Raw genomic sequence first — 18,665 nt, forward strand, 5'->3', positions numbered from 1 at the left:
CTTAGTGCAAGAACCGAGCATCCCATCCAGGAGAATTTCTCAGCACACCTGTTCTTTTTTTGGGAGAAATTGCAAAAGGATTGTCTTTTTTTTTTTTTTCCACCAAAGGAAAGCAGATCTTGCAGGGGAAAAAATGGAAGGGGATTTTCCCACTTGGCACCAACGTCGATCCTGAAAACAGCAAGGCAGAGAGAGGCAGAGTCTAGTCCTTCTCTTACCCACCCTTTCTCTGGTCTCCTTCCGAGGCTTGTCTTTTAAATTTCAAAAGGAACTGACAGGAAAGAGGTCAAGCCATGCATGTCCTGTCACATCTGGTTTGAATCCTTGCAAAACCTGGGTTTGCACACAGATGAATCCTGATTTAACCCCAAATCTCAGGTATTCTGAGATGAAGCTGGCTTCTCAAGAGTTCGCCCTTCATTTGTGTCACAACCATTCTATTCTATTCTATTCTATTCTATTCTATTCTATTCTATTCTATTCTATTCTATTCTATTCTATTCTATTCTATTCCATATTTCTATTCCATTCCATTCTATATTCTATTCCATTCTATATTCTATTCTATTCTATTCTATTCTATTCTATTCTATTCTATTCTATTCTATTCTATTCTATTCTATATTCTATTCTATATTCTATTTTCTATTCTAATCTATATTCTATATTCTATATTCTATTCTATTCTATTATCAGTGAATTGGTCATTGTATGCTACATTTTGGCAAACACAGGAAATATTTTCCAGACTGAATGGATACAACCCTTTGAAAAAATTCCACCGAATAACATGAGAACTGGTTGGGTGAAATTCAGCGGGAGATAAAATAATGAAGCATTGCCCCATTTCTGAGCAGAGGAGACATCCTGGAGGTGCTTGAGTTAAGAACATCCCACCCCAATCCTTTTTACTATGCCCCTCCCCAATCATAAAAATAAAGCTCAGGAAAAGAAATATAGAAACAATGTTTTACTCATAAAAACCCTGGCTACTGCAAAAAGTGGAAACATTGAATCAAGCCTTTTGATTCACGAAGACAGATGAATGGAGGTAATAGACAGACTAAAAATAATGGGATAAAATTAATTACCTTTGTCTGATAGGATTAAAACCCAAGGAAGCCAGTGTTTTAAACCCATTGCTAGCCTTTGTGAAACAAGCTAAACAAATCTAATAACAAAATCAGACAAAGCAAGCCTCCAATTTACAAAATGCTGTAAAACTATATAAAAATCCTTGAACTCATCAAATCAATTTGTCAGCTGTCCCAGAACTGCATGCTGTTGCTGGTTCTGCTCATCAATAAACCTTCTTTCTTAAGCAACCTCCCTTTTATTCCCGGCTTATAACTGGACCTGATTTTTCTTTCAACATGCTAATCTATTATATTTTAAGATACCCTTTTAAAATATCCATTAGAGGGAGAGGTCCATTTCTTCTTCTTCTTTGTAAAGCTTTCTAACTTGGTTATGGTTTTCATCTACCCTCTCCTATCCATTGTTTTCCTTCATCCTTTTAAATATCACTCCAATACATAGTTATCGTCTCTATCAAAGTCCATTGCGGGGTGCTTTCTAAATAATTGTTTCCTTGCGGGATTAGATCAATGCAAAGCCTCACAAGCCAGCCTTCTGGATGCATCAGCGCTCATGAAAATCAGAAAAAAAAAACCCCAATCATTTGTGGAAAACTGTCCAGTATGGGAGAGGAATTTGGCCAGATTTTACAGATCATTTTCGTATTGATGATAGTAAACAAAGAAACATTAAGTACACCTCTTTTTTGGGGTGTCATTGTTGTTACTGCATGTGGGTCTGTTGTGCAAACACATTCAACGCAGCAAAATATGGCTGAGCAACGTGATGACACTCTTGAAACGGTGCCTGGCTGAATGCACGTGGGTGAGCCTTACCATAAGAGCTGGCTTTCTTGAACATATTTTTTTTCCAAACAATAGAAATGATTCTCAGACTGTTTGTCACCAATGCGCCAATGGAGGTTGTGGTCAATTTAGGGGCCCAGCAGGAAATCCGGATGGAAACCCTTTTTTATTTGCACAAACATTCAGCATACACAGCCACGTTGGGTGCAAACCTTTGTACACAGAATGTGAGCTTCTGCAGCGCCTCTCTCCCCCCTCCTTCCTTCCATACCGGGAGCCCGGCTTATTCCAAGTGGGTTGCCATGGCACCCATAATGGGACATAAATGGGAGCAAGAGGTGGGGGTGGAAGCAATGAAGGGGAAGGGAAGGGGGGGGGGGTCTGTGCACCATCAATCTCCTGGCAACTGCTTCATCTTGGCAATTACACGGTTGCTGTAGTAACCACCCAGAAGAAAGTCAGGCAGGATATTTGCAATTTCTTATTTCTAAGATAACGGTGGAGAGAAATGAATGGGGCAAAACAGAATTTGGAGATGGCTAAAATTAGACCTTCTGCAGCGTTGCAGTGAACTATATCTGAAAGGGAGAAACAGAAGCAATTTTGGTCACCATACTACAAAAACGATGTTGAGACTTTGGAAAAAGTTCAGAGAAGAGCAACTAAAATGATCAAAGGCCTGCAGACTAAAATATATGAAGAACGGCTGCAAGACTTGGGTTTGGCTAGTCTAAAGAAAAGAGGAAATAGGGGAGACATGACAGCAGTATTTCCAAAATATTTATTTATATAAATATATATATTTATTTAAAAAAATATTTTTAAAAAGCCCAACTCAACATTAGTTATTTAGTCTCTATCTTATTCTAAATACAGCTAGACCTCAATTTACAATCATTTGTTTAGTGAACATTCAAAGTTATAACAGCACTAAAAAAAGTTATTGTTAATTTTTATCTTCATCTTGAAATTTTAGTATTTTATATATGTGTGTGTGTACATATATATGAGTATATATGTACTGCATATATGTACTGCATATATATATATATATATATATATATTCTGAGGTTTTCGCGGGTGTTTGTATGTAGGTCTTTGGTTATTCGGGTTTTCTCCCGTGTAAAATTGGAAGTGTCTTGGCGTGCAAAGGCTGGTGTTTTCAGCTTCGTGCTTTGAGGAGCAAAGGCGGGTGTTTTCAGCTCCTCAAAGCACGAAGCTGAAAACACCAGCCTGAAGATGACGAATGGGACTTCGTCAAAACGTCACCAAGACACTTCCAATTTTACGCAGGAGAAAACCCGAATAACCAAAGACCTATAATATATATATATATATATATATATATAGATAGATAGATAGATAGATAGATAGATAGAGAGAGAGAGAGAGAGAGAGAGAGAGAGAGAGAGAGAGTGATATACATATTTAAAAGTTCAACCAATTCTTTTGCCTTACTTGCTCACTAAAAGTAAGTCAACATGTAGTATCATAAATCAATTTATTTAGGGCCACACAATTTTCTTTACAGTTGCACTAAAGCTCTCAGCCAAAATGATTCAAAGGGTGATGTTAGTTTTCAATCTGATAACTGAAGAACACATCCTCTTTTATCAGATGTTGAGAAACACTGAATTAAAAGCTGCTGCATTCTCTAGTCTAGACTAGTCTCTTCTTCCTGGTATGTTGAACTACAATTCCCATTATCCCCACATGGTATGAACATTGGGCATTTTGCCAGTGTAAGGAGCTTTCCCAAGGAAGAACGGTTGATCTTCCTTAACTGCATTTGGGGGGAAAGTCAGAGCAAAAATATTGTGTGTGTTAAACCATTAATGGAGGTAATTAGGCTGAATTCAAGAAGCTGCTTCTTCTTTCCTGCTCTAAAACTTGCAGAGACAGTGAACTAATCAGAGGCTAAAGCATTATGGGATGCTTACAGATCCTGATTCCACAATCCCCTCCCGTTCAATTGAATAATCGAATCAAGAAAAATCATTGACTTTTGTCCAGACTTAAATCAGACGCTATCTCCCTGCTTTTATTACAAGAAATGGAGTCTTAGGCTTCCATTCACAAGATCACATGAAGTTCTAGCACCACTTTATAATGCCTTGGTAGGACCACATTTGGCATACTGCATCCAGCTTTGATCGCCATGATATAAAAAAGATGTTGGGACTCTGGAAAGAGTTCAGAGAAGAGCAAGAAGAATGATTAGGGGGCTGGAGGCTAAAACATATGAAGAACAGCTGCAGGAATTGGGTATGTCTAGTCTACTGAAAAGAAGGACTAGGGGAGGTAAGATAGCAGTGTTCCAGTATTTCAGGGGCTACCAGAAGGAAGACGGGTTCAACCTATTTTCCAAAGCACCAGAAAGCAAGACAAGAAACAATGGATGGAAAGTGATCAAGGAGAGAAGCAACCTAGAACTAAGGAGAAATTACCCAACAGTGAGGACAATTAACCATTGAAACAGCTTGCCTTCAGAAGTTGTGGGTGCTCCATCACTGGAAGTTTTTAAGAAGAGATTGGACAGCCAACTTGTCCAGAAAGATATAGTGCCTCTTGCCTTGGGGGTTCCAGAGAACAGAGGCTACAACAGGGAGACAGAAACAAGAAGCAATGAATGGAAACTAATCAAGGAGAGAAACAACCTAGAACTACGGAGGAATTTCCTGACGGGGAACAATGGAATGACTCGCCTCCAGAAGTTGTGGGTGCTCCATCCCTGGAGCTTTTTAAGAATAAATTGGACGGCCATTTGTCTGAATTGGTCTAGGGCAGTGGTTCTCAACCTGTGGGTCGGGACCCCATTTGGGGTTGAACGACCATTTCACGGGGGTCGCCAAACAACGCAGTCCGCCATTTCCCCCCCCCCTTTTCCTTAGCTGTGCTACTCCCTTTTATTCTATTGGCTTTTGAAAGCCAAGAGAATAGACTCTCTTGAATAGAGTCTAATTCTATTGGCTTTCAAAAGCCAATAGGAATTGTCCAGGCTGTCTCTGCCCTGCTGAGCCCGCCAAAAGTCCCATTCTGCAAACGGTGCTGCACCAGTTGAGTAGTCCTCGACTTACGACCAGTTGGGGGTCGCAGCATTAAAAAGGTTGAGAACCACTGGTCTAGGGTCTCCTGCTTGAGCAGGGAGTTGGACTAGAAGACCTTCAAGGTCCCTTCCAACTCTATTATTCTGTTAAATAATGAAATACCAAACCAAACCACAATTTCACCAAGAAAGATAGGACCAGGTCTTCTACTATCGCTGGACCAGTTTGCTCTGTTTTAAAAATGTCCCTCCTTCGGTGAAAGCGACGCTGTGATTCTTCTCTAATCTCAGGAGGCTTGAGAATGTGTCTTGAGTCTCTCTTGGCAGTGTGTACTAATTTATTCATTGTTTGGAGTTGGGCAGAGATTTCTGCCACTGTTCTGCTTTTCACCGTGTAATTTTTCCTGCTGCACAAACTGAAAAATTCCTCTCAGTGTTCCCCTTTAGGATTTCCTGGCAGGTTGAAGAAGCTACTTGAGCCAGCTGATGCCCGAAGATTACACAACGAAGGACATTTGCATTCACCAGGAAATACAGGCAGAAACCTCACACTCCATGTGCAAGTACATCGTCCAATCACCTTCCCCTCGAGACCTATTCTGCATGCTACAATAACTCTGTTTCGTTAAAAGAAACGGAAAGAGGCAGGGGAGAAAAAAAATATGTGGGATCATTTTTCTGCACCATACCTGTTCAAGCTGCAGTGGACAATTATGGAACAAGGATTTCTCTCCCTTCCATTTTGCACGATGCTTAAATTTCAGGATGTTCACGGGAATTGATAGGCAGAAACACAAAAGGAGCTGTTTCTGCCATCATTTGGTACCCACGGTTACCAGGATCCAGAAGGGAACAAATGCATATTATACACATTTTGTTTTTGCATTTCTTTCATTCAAGGCTCATTTGGATAACTGTCTTCGCTGTGTTTATGAAAAGGACAGATATGTAATGCAAGAAAAAAAAAAAAGATAAATAGCTCAATAAAGCGATCTTGTGGGAGAAACGCAGGAACCATTGAATGAGCAAAAGGAGTTGAAGCATTTTTAGTCCAGAACTAGATAAATTCGGAAGTGACTCTTTAATTTACTAAATTATAAGAATGGGGAGCTGGTGCAGCACAATTAGATTAGCAAGTTTCTGTCATTATAGCCAGTCTCAATCGAAGTAGCTTAAGAATTCCCTAGCCATGGAGGAGAGGAGGAGAGTGAGGAAATAGAAGGAAGGGGGAAGTGAAGAGATGAGAGGGGGATGCGGTCTGGGGGGAAATGGGTGAGCAATGTCAGAATTTGTGTGTTGTATTTTAACTTGTTATGTATCTGAATTTTTTTTCTTATGATTGTAATGAAAATAAAATAATATTTTTTTTTAAAAAAAGAATTCCCTAGCCAGTATTCTTTGAGATATGTGGATTTCAACTCCCAGAATTCCTCCGCAAGCTGGCTGGGCAATTCTGGGAGTTGAAGTCCACAGTTCTTGAAATTGCAAAGTTTGAAAAACTCTGTTCTAAGACAAACCGAGTCCAGCTCTTTATTAAGCCCTTCTTTATCTGCCAGGCTCTTTGTTATGCTTTGGGCCAAGGCAGATCTTGAAGACTAGGGATGAGGTAGGTCAGGATGTGTGTCTGCTTTTCCTGACTCGACACACATTTGAGACCACTGCAGGCTGATTATTTATTAAATTTATCTGGCGCCCATCTCACTGCTGAAGTAACTCTGGGCAGCTTACAAAATGATCCCTTTTTTGGTAAGTTTAAAGCACTAACAAAGGAGAATATTTTTGAAATGAGAGGTCCTTGGTGCTCTCGGAGCTTGGTTTTCTTGCAGACATTTCATGACCCAACTAGGTAACATCATCAGTGCTAGAAGGGAGTAGGAGTTGCAGAGTGGAAGGAGAGGAGGAGGAGGTAGAGAACTATGGGGTCCTTGGTACTCTCCGAGTTTGGTTGTTTCCTTGCAGACATTTCATTACCGGACTAGGTAACATCATCAGTGCTAGGAACCAAGCTCAGAAAGCACTAAGGATCTCTCACGTAAAAGCATCTTTTGCAAAAAGGTTACTTTAGTACTGTACTTACAGATTTTACCAACGTTATTTTCTGGCACTTAATTCTATTATTTTTCTATACCTATGAAGTTCCTTGCTATCTTTTTTTTCTGCCTGCTATAATGCGAGGCGTAGAGAAGAGAGGTCCAGCAAGGCACGAGCAGATAAATGACCTTAACAGGCCACAAAAAAGCTAAATAGGATTAGGTCTGGTTGGTACTTGGATGAGATACCACAAGGAAATCCCAGGGTCACATGATCACCACCTGCAACTGTCCCAGCTGCCTCCCGGGATGCAAAGCCAGTGGAGAAGACAGCAGGAAAGGTTGCGGATCACAACTCTGTGATGTCTCACTTAGCAGCCGTGGCACAAATGTCATAAAATTGGGTGTGGTCATGCGACGCCTCCCACACCATTTAATGATTCATTTTCCGGTCTCCATTGTGGTGAGGACTGCCTGTATGCTTATTAAACTTGCTATCCAGGATCCCAAGACCCAGCATACTGTATAAACCCAGCAATGCCTCTCAATCTGCATGCAATCCTGGCCTCTCACTGCTTCCCCAGGAAGACCCTCGGAGGCCCCTCTGTTCCAGAAGCCTCCATTATCCTCGCATTACTGACCAGCGCGCCAGGCTGTGGCCATCAACAAGAGCCGTGCAGGAATTTACGAGCCCTGTCACACGCTCCCTTATGAACTGTGGGATCATGCCAACAACAGCTTACATGGCTGCGGAAACAGTTGCCAAAAACAGCTTTCTGCTCTTTTTCATACTCCAGAAGAACTCAGCAGTTGTTGGCAACAGAACACCTGCTGGGTAGAAAAATCTATTTGGGGGCTGTTAGTTAACATGGGGCACCCGGTACTCAAGAAACTTCCTAGCTGTCGCGGCACTGTGGCTACAAAATTTAAGGGGAGCAGCTTGCTTCTCCCTGCTTTCCTCAATTGTGCTGTCAGAAGACCAAAATCTCCTCCCAGCAAGGCTAGTGAAGCCTGCTAGATCTGGACTTGGAAGGCTGTAAAAAGTTGACTAAGAACTTGATCGCAAGGCAGAAGCACTGCCCGAACTCGGAAACCAGCAAAAAATAATAATAATAACAACAACAACAACAACAACAATAATAACACCCCAGACTTAACAACTGTCGATAAGAAAGACAAAAAAGTCTGGATAGTGGACGTGGCGGTGCCTGGAGACAGCAGAATAGACGAGAAAGAACTGGAGAAGATAACAAAATACAAAGACCTACAAATAGAAATAGAAAGACTGTGGCAAAAGCAAGCAAGGGTAGTACCAATAGTCATAGGCGCCTTGGGTGCAATCCCACAACAACTGGAGCACCACTTGAACACCATTGGCATTGACAAATTCGCTATTAGTCAATTGCAAAAGGCGGCCTTACTAGGAACTGCTTCCATCCTGCGACGATATCTGTAATGCCATCAAACATCCACATCTACCTATCCCAGGTCCTGGGTAAGGACTCGATAGGTAGACAAAATGCCAAATCCAGTCTGAACATCTGGCTGACTGTGCGATGATCCGTAATAATAATAACAACAACAACAACAACAACAACAATAATAATAATAATAATTCAATGCACAGTTCCTGCTCTTGTGTCTTCATTGAAAGCATGGATGAGGCTTTGCCCCAGTAAATTTGGGCAAGGAACGAAGCACAAAGCAGAACCAATCAGAGCTTGAAATATGAAATCAACGTCTTGCGCTCGCAAATATACCCATTTCAGGGGAAAAAAATAGGGAGGTTTAAGAATGGTTAGAGAAACACACACAAAAGGTATTTGTTGCTCCAGACATCCATACCCACAAATTAAAGATAGGGCCGGGGTGGGGGGGAAAGGCCAAAATTATAAGGAGGACATCATTTATCTAGTTCTCCCCCAATATTTGCCTCCACTATTCTCCAGGTTTTTGTCTACCAAAGGCCAAATATCCCAAAGCAGATAAAGCATTGTACACGTACCACACTCTTTTTCTGCCTTCTCTTTCTATTTTCTTTCCAAACCTCCTTTTTCCCTCTGTTGGATAATAGGAAGCAATGCCATTTTTATTTAGCAGGATTTTGAATAGCCTGATAGCATATTTGAGAAGATGCCGGGTGATCGATCTAAGGCTTCTGCCTTGCATTGTGCCAGCTTGCTGGTTGGGATCTTTCCATCTCTAAGCGTGTTCACCAGCCAGCTTGGTGGGCACCAGGGAAAGCTGTGTAGGTTAGGCACAACCCTCAGATATCACACTGTGGTTAAGAAGCTGGACTCTAGGGCAGGGCTTTTCAACCTTTTCACCCATTGACCACTTTTAGGATATGGCAACATCCGAGTACCACCAGTCGCCTAGCAAGGTGTCAAAAACTTGATGACAAAAAAAAAGGAAAAAAGTGATAAAGTACAGGTAGTCCTCGACTTACAACAGTTCGCTTAATGACTGTTTGAAGTTACAATGGCCCTGAAAAAAGTGCACCCTAAGCCACAGCTGAGCAAGACACCTGCCTGCCCGCCCTGCGGCGCTCTTCCTCCTGTCCGAGGTTTTCATTGTTGTGAGCATTTCTGTTGAGGATTGGCAGCGGGGGTGGGGTAGGGGGTGTTTGGTTTTTATTCCCCCCGTCTGCTGGGTGGTTGCAGCAGGTTTTGGTCACTTCACATGACCCTGGGACACTGTGACCGTCATAAATATGAATCAGTTCCCAAGCATCTGAATGTAAATCACAAAACCCTGGAGATGCTGCAACATTCCAGCTGATCGGTGCTTCTTCTGGGCTCAGCAGAAGTGCCAGGATCAGCGCCGAGCTCCAGCTGGAGCCTGGCACTGATCCTGGTGCTTCCATTGAGCCCTGACAGCCCCGAAGAAGCGCTGATCCTGGCACTTCCACTGAGCCCTGACAGCCCTGCAGCTCTAGCCATCTCTCGCTCAGGCTTGTGCAGTGCTGCACCGGTTTAGCTCATTTCCCTCTCCCGCTACCACTTTTCTAGGATGGTCGCGTACCACCTGCCAGGTGCCAATGTACCACAGGTGGTACCCGTACCACTGGTTGAAAAGCCTTGCTCTAGAGCAGGAAGCTTCAACCAAGCAGCCCACTGGGGTCAGTTGCAATCTCTCAGCCCAACTGACCTCAGAGGACTGTGGGTTGAGGTTAAGGTCTGAGACTCCTTCCCCACATTGCTTTATTCGCAGAAGGAAAGCTGTGTGGAAGCATGGATTAATTGATGATATCTGTTCACTGTTCTGACTTGCTAGCTTCCTTGCTTCCAGAGAAGACAGGCAGAAACAGGGCACAGCTCAATAAAACCAGGAACAGAAGACGCCCAGAGGCTTTCTTTTCATCACCGCTGCCATTCTTGGCCAGTGCTGAATAACAGCGCCTACAGCAGTTGGCCTACAAGATCAAGAGCAAGTTCTCTAGGCTTTTGTGCAGAAACCGAAGCAACCAAGTCATGAGCAGAACTGGGTTGCTGATTTAAGCCCCAAGACTAAAATGAATTTCTCTCCCACTTGCTCCCAATGTTAACTGCAAGGGGGAAAAAATGCTTCCCCCTCCCTTTTCTTCCAGTTTACCAATCGACAATGGTTGGTGACCTCTGCTCTACCACCTCTATTCGAGCTTGCTAGTTGGCCGCTTTGCCTCCTTTGTGTTGGGTGGGGCTCACAAGACCACTGGTCTAAGTGCTATTGCTATATACCTTTTCTTCCTCCAATTTTATTCCCTAAGAAAGTCTGAGAAATGGCCTAAGGCCACCCAGCCATTTTCTGTGGCTCACGATGGATGTCTCAAAGGTGCTCAATTGGGATTGTTTTTTTTTCCTCAAGGAAAACATTTCGCTTCTCATCCCAAAAACTTCACCAGTAAGGGTTTATGGTCACTGGGGAGATCCGGATTCCCGTCCATCGGTGGATGAGAACCCGGATCTCTCCAGTCTGAGCCCAACCCTTTCTGCTGCGGATTAGGCCTTGGACCCCAAAGCAGGTAGCCTGTCTTGCAAAATGAGTTTACACACAGCTAGTCCTCAACGTGCCACCACAATTGAGCCCAATATTTCTGTTGCGAAGTAGGACAGCTAAGTGAATTTTGCCTGATTTGACCACCTTTCTTACCGCAGGTGTTAAGTGAATCGGAGCAGTTTTTAAGTTAGTAACACAACTGTTAAGCAAATCTGGCTTCCCCACTGACTTTGCTCGTTAGAAAGTCACAAAAGGTGGCCACCTGACCCCGGGACACTGCCAGCCGTCACAAATATGAACTAGTCGCCACGCAGCCAAATTTTGATCATAGGGGGTGCCATAACGGCCGTAAATGTCAACCATGGTCGTTAAGTCACTTTTTTCAGTGCCATTGTAACTTTGAATGGTCACTAAATGAGTGGTTGTAAATTGAGGACTACCTGTAATGGAAGTCAAGCTCAAGCTGAGCATGAGCCAAGAAGCAAGTTGCGTGCAGTTCCACTGATCAGGTTTAAGGCTAAAAAATAAACTTCCTTGGGTGGAAACCCAGTAAACAAATCTCCTGTCCGCCTGTCTGCATAATTTCATTTGGGGGCGGTGGCGGGGGAAGGTATTTATGTGTTTTCGGGAGTTCTCTTCTGCGAATGAAGCACTACCTGCTCTTTTCAATCAATGAATCAATCAATCAATCAATCAATCAATCAGAATAGAACTGGAAGGGACCTTGGAGGTCTTCTAGTCCAACCCCCTGCTCAGACAGGAGACTCCATATCAGGGGTAGGCAACCTTGGCTCTTTTATGACTCTTGGACTTCAACTCCCAGAATTCCTGAGCCAACATGGCTCAGCTTAGAAACCTCTCCCTTTCCCCTCAGCATGGCTGGCTCAGGAATTCTGGGAGTTGAAGTCCACGAGTCATAAAAGAGCCAAGGTTACCTACCTCTGCCCTATATTTATTATTTATTTATGAGACTTATATACCGCTTTTAAGTGCAAGCACTCTCTAAGTGGTGTACACCAGTAAGCAATGTATATATATATTTACATTGCCCCCAACAATCTGGGTCCTCATTTTACCTACCCCGGAAGGATGGAAGGCTGAGTCAACCTTGAGCCGGTGAGATTTGAACCGCTGACCTGCTGAACACAGTCAGCTAAAGTGGCCAGCAGTACTGCACCCTAACTGCTGCGCCACCTCGGCTCATAATATATCATTTCAGACAAGGGACTGAAGTCTTTTCTTGAAAACCTTCAGTGATGGAGCACCCACAACTTCTTGTGGCAAGCTCTTCCACTGGTTAATTGTCCTCACTGTCAGGAACTTTCTCCTTAATTCCAGGTTGCTTCTCTCCTTGACTGATTTCCATCCATTGTTTCTTGTCCTGCCCTCTGGGGCTTTGGAGAATAATTTGACCCCCTCTTCTTTGTGGCAGCCCCTCAAATACTGGGATACCGCTATCCTGTCCCCTCCTACTCCTTCTTTTCTCTAGACTGGCCAAACCCAAATCCTGCAGGTGTTCTTCATGTGTTTTTGTCTCCAGGCCTTTCATCATCCTAGCTGCTCTTCTCTCCCCTTTTCCCTCTCCGAGACTACAACCTCGGTCGGCTCCTTTTCCTTCTCAGCCCCAGTGAGTCCCCCGACGCCTGCCGCAACCCATTTGTGACCCCTGGCTTGGCTCATTCATTCAGATCCAGCTTCCCCCTCCCGGATTGCACCTGGTGCAATCAAGATTGTTTTTGGCCAATCTCCAGAATTGGTTCAGGCAGCAATTGCACAATCTTGACATCTTCAGCTTAATCATGACTAAGCAAAAAAAGAGCAAAGTTTATTCCATTTCTTACATCATGGTACAAAGAGATCCCATGGAAGACATTGCTTAGCATGCAAAAATCAGAGGCCCAGCTGTCAGGCCTCCTTCTAATTAAGACAAGGGGGAGGAGGCGAACAGGGATGTGTTCAGTTCAAACCAGATAAAGGTGATTTAGCTGCAAGTAGGAGTAGTCCTCAGCTTAGGACCGTCGATTGAATGACCATTTGAAGTGAAGACGGCCCTGAACAAAGCTAAGACTAGTCCTCGGACTTACGATGCTGACAGGATCCCTGCAATCCTGTGATCAAAATTGGGGAGCTCAGCAACCAGCATGTACAGGTAGAATCAGAATTGAGCTGGAAGGGATCTTGGAGGTCTTCCAGTCCAGCCCTCTGCTCAAGCAGGAGACCCTACACTAAAGGTCTTCAAACTTGGCCCTTTTATGACTTGTGGACTTCAACTCCCAGAGTTCCTCAGCCATTTATTAAGAGAAAATGGTTTTAGGCGTTCTAGACAGGATCTGGGGCCCAAGCCCTACGGTTCAAGGTTTTAAGGGGTCCCCAGCAACCCCACCCCACCCCACCATCCTTCCAGTGACAATCCCAGGCGTTACATTTCCACCCCCTTTTTCCTCACTGCCGGCGGAAGGGAGACCTCAGAGAGGAGTAGATGAAAGCTGATGGCCCCATTGTTATGTTTAGTCCTTTTAGTGGTATCCATATTCAGTCCCTTTGAAGTTGTACGGAAGGAAGTGAGGGCCATAAAAAAACCCTTTGTTCACCCCCCTTCCCCTTCATGTATGACAGAATCCAGAGAGGGCAGAAATGCGGTTTTCCATAGTCGATAACTAGAGATGAAAAATAATTGGATTCTGACACTTGCTTAGCACCCAAAGTTCCACTCCCAACTGGGGTAATAAAATGGAGGACAACCCGTGATCTTTTCTGTATTCACCCAGAAGATCAGCACATTCCTAAGGTCCCGTGAACTTTCCCTCGTTCTTTCAATCATGTACCGGAATGCACAAATCCCCCCTTTTAAAGCCCTTTTAAAACCTTGCGGTGACAGCAGATTGACAGCTCCCTGTTGCAAACCTGGAAGGCTGGGGAAGGCGAGATGGGGCGAGGTGGGGAATAACTCTACCTAACTGCAGGGTGGAGAGGTCCAAAGAACGTGGGGAACCATTACCAAACGGAGATTCCAGTGGAAAGGCAGGAAAAGAGGATGCGTGAATGTGAGATTTATGGTAAATGTGAGATTTATGATAATGGAAACACACTGTGTGTGTGTGTGTGTGTGTGTGTGTGTGTGTGTGTGTGAGGCAGGAGAGAACCGAAGGCTAGAAAAAGGATAGCAAAAGGAGGTGGAGACTTCTGCATGGCTAGAGAGAGCCAGAGTTGATAGCATCTTGTCACCAAGATGGATTGGGGCTATTTAGGACAAGAGCAACTGGAATTCCAAAATGAATCCCTTCTCATGTAAATGAGGTTTGGGGATTCAGCTAGAAAGGGCCGCTTTCTCCCTTCCCATGTCCGTCATCCAGATCTTCCTGCCAAACAGAACTGTCTGTACACATTTGGTCCGGAAATGATAAAGGAGCAGAGGATGTTGGGTTGAAATTGAATTGATCTGGTTGTGTAACACTTCTGCAGAAGGAGGAAACACTCAGGGACGGAGGGATGTTTACATCTCTGCAACAAAATTGGGCATCCTCTCTCTTTCCCTTAAGAAAGCTCCTAGTCCTCAAGATCACCCGGTTAGGTCTGAGAGAACGCGGAACATACAGTAGAACCATAACCCTGGAAGGGGCCTCCGAGGTCTTCTAGCCCTGCTGGAGACTTTATACAATAGAGCCGAGGTGGCGCAGCAGTTAGAGTGCAGTACTGCAGGCCACTTTAGCTGACTGTGTTCAGCAGGTCAGCGGTTCAAATCTCACCGCTCAAGGTTGACTCAGCCTTCCATCTTTCCAGGGTAGGTAAAATGAGGACCCAGATTGTTGGGGGCAATGTAAAATATATATATACATTGCTTACTGGTGTACACCGCTTAGAGAGTGCTTGCACTTAAAGCGGTATATAAGTCTCATAAATAAATAAATAAATAAATAGCAAGTCAAATGGGGGAATAACAACAATTGAGCAGAAGCTGCATTTTTCTGGCCTTCCTGAAATTGATTGAAACAATCAGATTTGCATTATTTCTGTAAGTTTTGGGGAAACAATCTGGGTGACATGGAATGACCCAGCAGAATCCTTCAGCTCTTATCATGCAGATACCATTCTAGGTCAAAAAAAAAAAAGTGAACCCAATGTCTCCTTGACCTTTTGAGACATGTAGATGCCTTTCTTGACAACCCTTTTTTTTCTGGGAACTATTTTCAACTTCCCATCAGGCCATCAGTCCCAGATTTCTTAGTTAATGCCTCATCTAAGCGTTATCCAAGCTTAGGCATACTTAGCTTTAAGCCCGGAGAAGACTGGCTATTGATTCCTCAAAGAAGGTGCGCTTCTGAATTGATTTGGAACTACAGTACTTTTCAGAATATCTTACTTCCTTCTTTGTTTACTATCTCCAACAATGATAGAAGAATAGTCGTCCAATATTTGAAGGGCTGTCCCAAAGAAGAGAGAGTCGAGCTATTCTCCAAGGCGCCTGAAGGCAGGACAAGAAGCAACAGATGGAAACTAATCAAGGAGAGAAGCAACCTAGAACGAAGGAGAAATTTCCTGACAATTAACCAGTGCAATGGCTTGTCTACAGAAGTTGGGGGTGCTCCATCACTGGAGGCGTTCAAAAAGAGGTTGGACATCCACTTGACCAGGATGATATAAAGCTCCTGCCTTGAGCAGGAGGTTAGACTAGTAGACCTCCATGATCCCTTCCAATCTACCCTTCCCTTCTGTTATTCTGCTATGGTACAAACTCTACCCAGTGCTGCCCAGTGAGTTTTTGGAATCAGATGGTGGATAGTTGCAGCTTGGGCAGAAAGAGATGACCTGGCCTTTCAACTCTCTGAAGCCCCAATCCATCTTATCTCTAATTTGATAAGAAGGACTTTCAGGACTTTTCAGATCATTGCTTAACGATGTGTAGGTTTGCACAAGAGATTTTATGATCTATTAACAGAACTGCCGAAAGTACTTGTTATTTTGTTATCAGGTTGTTAATTATTATTGGGTGGAAAAGTCATCTTCAATGGGAGGGTCAAGAAAACAAAACTGCCTTGAAGTAGGGAAGCCTTTAACTCAGTGTTTCCCAACCTTGACAATTTTAAGGCATGTGGACTTCAACTCCCAGAATTCCACAGCCAGCAATGCTGGCTGTGGAATTCTGGGAGTTGAAGTCCACATGCCTTATAATTGTCAAGGTTGAGAAACACTGCTTTAACTTTAAGTCCCAATTTATTAAAACCAACAGCTCTTAAACATGTGTCTTCTCAAATTGGGCTTAAAAGCTAAATGCGCTTTTTGTCTTGTCTGTTTTGAATTTTTTGGGGTGGTTGGTTGTTTTTTTAGGACAAATTAAACGCACTGGAAATATAAAAAAATGATACACTTGTTTTTGGAGACTCCAGGAGCTTCTATTAGTTAATCAGGTCAGATTGTAGCCAACAAAACTCCCCATGAAGCTGAAATATCAGTACCGCTTTATAAAGCGCTACTAAGACCACAGTCTGAATGCTGCATCCAGTTCAGGTCACCATATTATACAAAAAGATGTTGAGACTCTGGAAAGAGTGCAGAGAAGAGCAACAAAGATGATTAGAGGGTGGAGATTAAACATAGGAAGAACAGTTGCAGGAATTGGGCATGTCTATTTAATGCAGCGGTTCTCAACCTGTGGGTCGGGACCCCACCTGGGGTCGAATGACCATTTCACAGGGGTCGCCAAACAATGCAGTCCGCCATTTTCCCCCCCTTTTCCTTATCTGTGCTACTCCCTTTTATTCTATTGGCTTTTGAAAGCCAATAGAATAGACTCTCTTGAATAGAGTCTAATTCTATTGGCTTTCAAAAGCCAATAGGAATGGTCCAGGCTGTCTCTGCTCTGCTGAGCCCGCCAAAAGTCCCATTCTGCAAACGGTGCTGCACCAGTTGAGTAGTCCTCGACTTACGACCGGTTGACTAGTCCTCGACTTACGACCGGTTGGGGGTCGCAGCATTAAAAATGTTGAGAACCACTGATTTAATGAAAAGAAGGACTAGGGGTGACAGGATAGCAGTGTTCCAATATCTCAGGGGTTGCCCCAAAGAAGAGGGAGTCAAGCTATTCTCTAAAGCACCTGAAGGCAGGACAAGAAGCAACGGATGGAAACTAATCAAGGAGAGAAGCAACCTGGAAATAAGGAGACATTTCCTGACAGTGAGAACAATTAATTAATGGAATGGCTTGCGGGTGAAAAATGAACTGAAGGATGGAGAAGCTCAGAATTATCCAGAAGCCACCTGGCAGAGCCGGAGAAGATACTGGCCGTGTTCAGAGTTGGAAGACACCCTGCCCAAATAAACCTCTGGGCTGGAGAAAAGCACAGAGTGATGTTTGTCTGGAAGTAGGGGGTTGGATTGGAAGATCTCCAAAGTCCCTTCCAGCCCTATGATTCTAGGTTCTTTTTTTTAAAAAAATAAATAAATCAGAGAAATAGACACGCAGGGGATGGGAATCTCCCAGAGGGATCGGGGAGGGGGGGAGCCGGAATTGATCAGATCCATCAAAAGGAGGGCGTGGACGCACTAGTCTACAACAACCTTGCAAGGTAGAGCAAGAGGAAAGGAGAGCGATCCACGCAGAGGTTTTGGAGGGATGTTCTCCCAGATGGACGGACACTAAAGCGGACTGGGGAGGGGGCTGAAGTAGGCATGGGGGGGGCTGCGGGGGGGGGGGCGGAGCCCAGAAGCGGCGTTGGAGCAAGACTGCCTCCCCTCTCTAGAAGCGGAGCGGGGAGGGGGCTGGGAGGGCTTTTATGGAGCACGAGGACGAAGAAGCGAGTCAAGGGCCTCCGCGCGGCTTGGATCTCCCACCCCTGGTTGGAATGAATGGAGGAGAGGGAGGGAAAGGGGGCTTCTCAGAAAGCCACGGGAGGAAGAAAGGGGCGGGGGGTGTGTGTGGAAAAGAACCAACTCTGAACTTCGCGTTGCCCGTTTCATGGATGGATGGTCCCCCCAAAGGAGGACGGGGGCAACCGCGGCCCGGCTCCGTCGGGGGGCGTGCAGCCCCCATCCCCCCCCCACATACACACACTCACCGCGTCCAGGCGACCGGCGTCCTCGGCTGCGACCGCTTTCCTCCCCCCGGCGTCTCCCGGCGCCGCCACAGCCTCTTCCCTGCTGCAACTGGAGCGCCCGAGAGCGAAGCCAACAGCTGGCTCGGCTCGCCGAACGCGCCGCAGCCAATCCGAGGGCACAGCTCGCCGCCCTGCTACGGGCCCGGCCAATGGCAGGGGCCGCCCAGGACACACCCCCCTCCTCCAAAGGGAGGGGCGGGGGGGAGGGACTGACGTCTTCTGCTTTCTCCGCCAGAGGTGTGCGGGACTCCAGCTCCCAGGGTTCCCAGCCGGGTTCTCCGCCAGAGGTGCGGGGGGGGGGCTTCTGCGGGAAGGTGGGAGGCTGGGCGCCGCCCTTGGAATTCTGACTTGGGAAAGCCCCCCCCCTTACCCCCTCTCCTGGAGCAAGGCACTCCTCACTCGCTCAGAGGTTACCTTGGCCTTCTGCAGCTCCTGCTGTTAAGGGCTGGTGTGTGTGTGTGTGTGTGTTAAAGTTGCACTTAAAATTCCCAATCTCAAATAATTCCATTGCCACCAAGAGGCACGCAAGATCACCTGGCATTCTCCAAAGAGCTGAACCTCCCCCCCCCCCCTTCAACTGATTGGTGTGTGAATTTTAATTCTTAAAGGATGCTTCCAATAGATAACGGTGTCCCAT

At 44.9% G+C, this 18,665-nt stretch overlaps 1 protein-coding gene across 2 annotated transcripts in view; it reads right to left on the reverse strand.

The window, feature by feature from the left end:
* Positions 1–18,139, reverse strand: part of ABAT (4-aminobutyrate aminotransferase) — a 57,153-nt gene extending 39,014 nt beyond the window's left edge. The window contains exons 1-2 of one of the 2 annotated variants that reach the window (XM_039349778.1): positions 17,990–18,130; positions 4,368–4,479 (exon numbers count right to left, since the gene is read on the reverse strand). The gene's annotated coding sequence lies outside the window, so the exon portion shown is untranslated. Of the gene's footprint in view, positions 1–4,367; positions 4,480–17,989 lie in introns of both variants that reach the window. The other variant, XM_039349777.1, reaches the window with a different exon arrangement.
* Between the last annotated feature and the right edge of the window lie 526 nt (positions 18,140–18,665).

Source organism: Crotalus tigris, unplaced genomic scaffold (assembly GCF_016545835.1).
Source record: "Crotalus tigris isolate CLP2741 ecotype Arizona unplaced genomic scaffold, ASM1654583v1 scf7180000018301.7375997, whole genome shotgun sequence".
Taxonomy (NCBI): domain Eukaryota; kingdom Metazoa; phylum Chordata; class Lepidosauria; order Squamata; family Viperidae; genus Crotalus; species Crotalus tigris.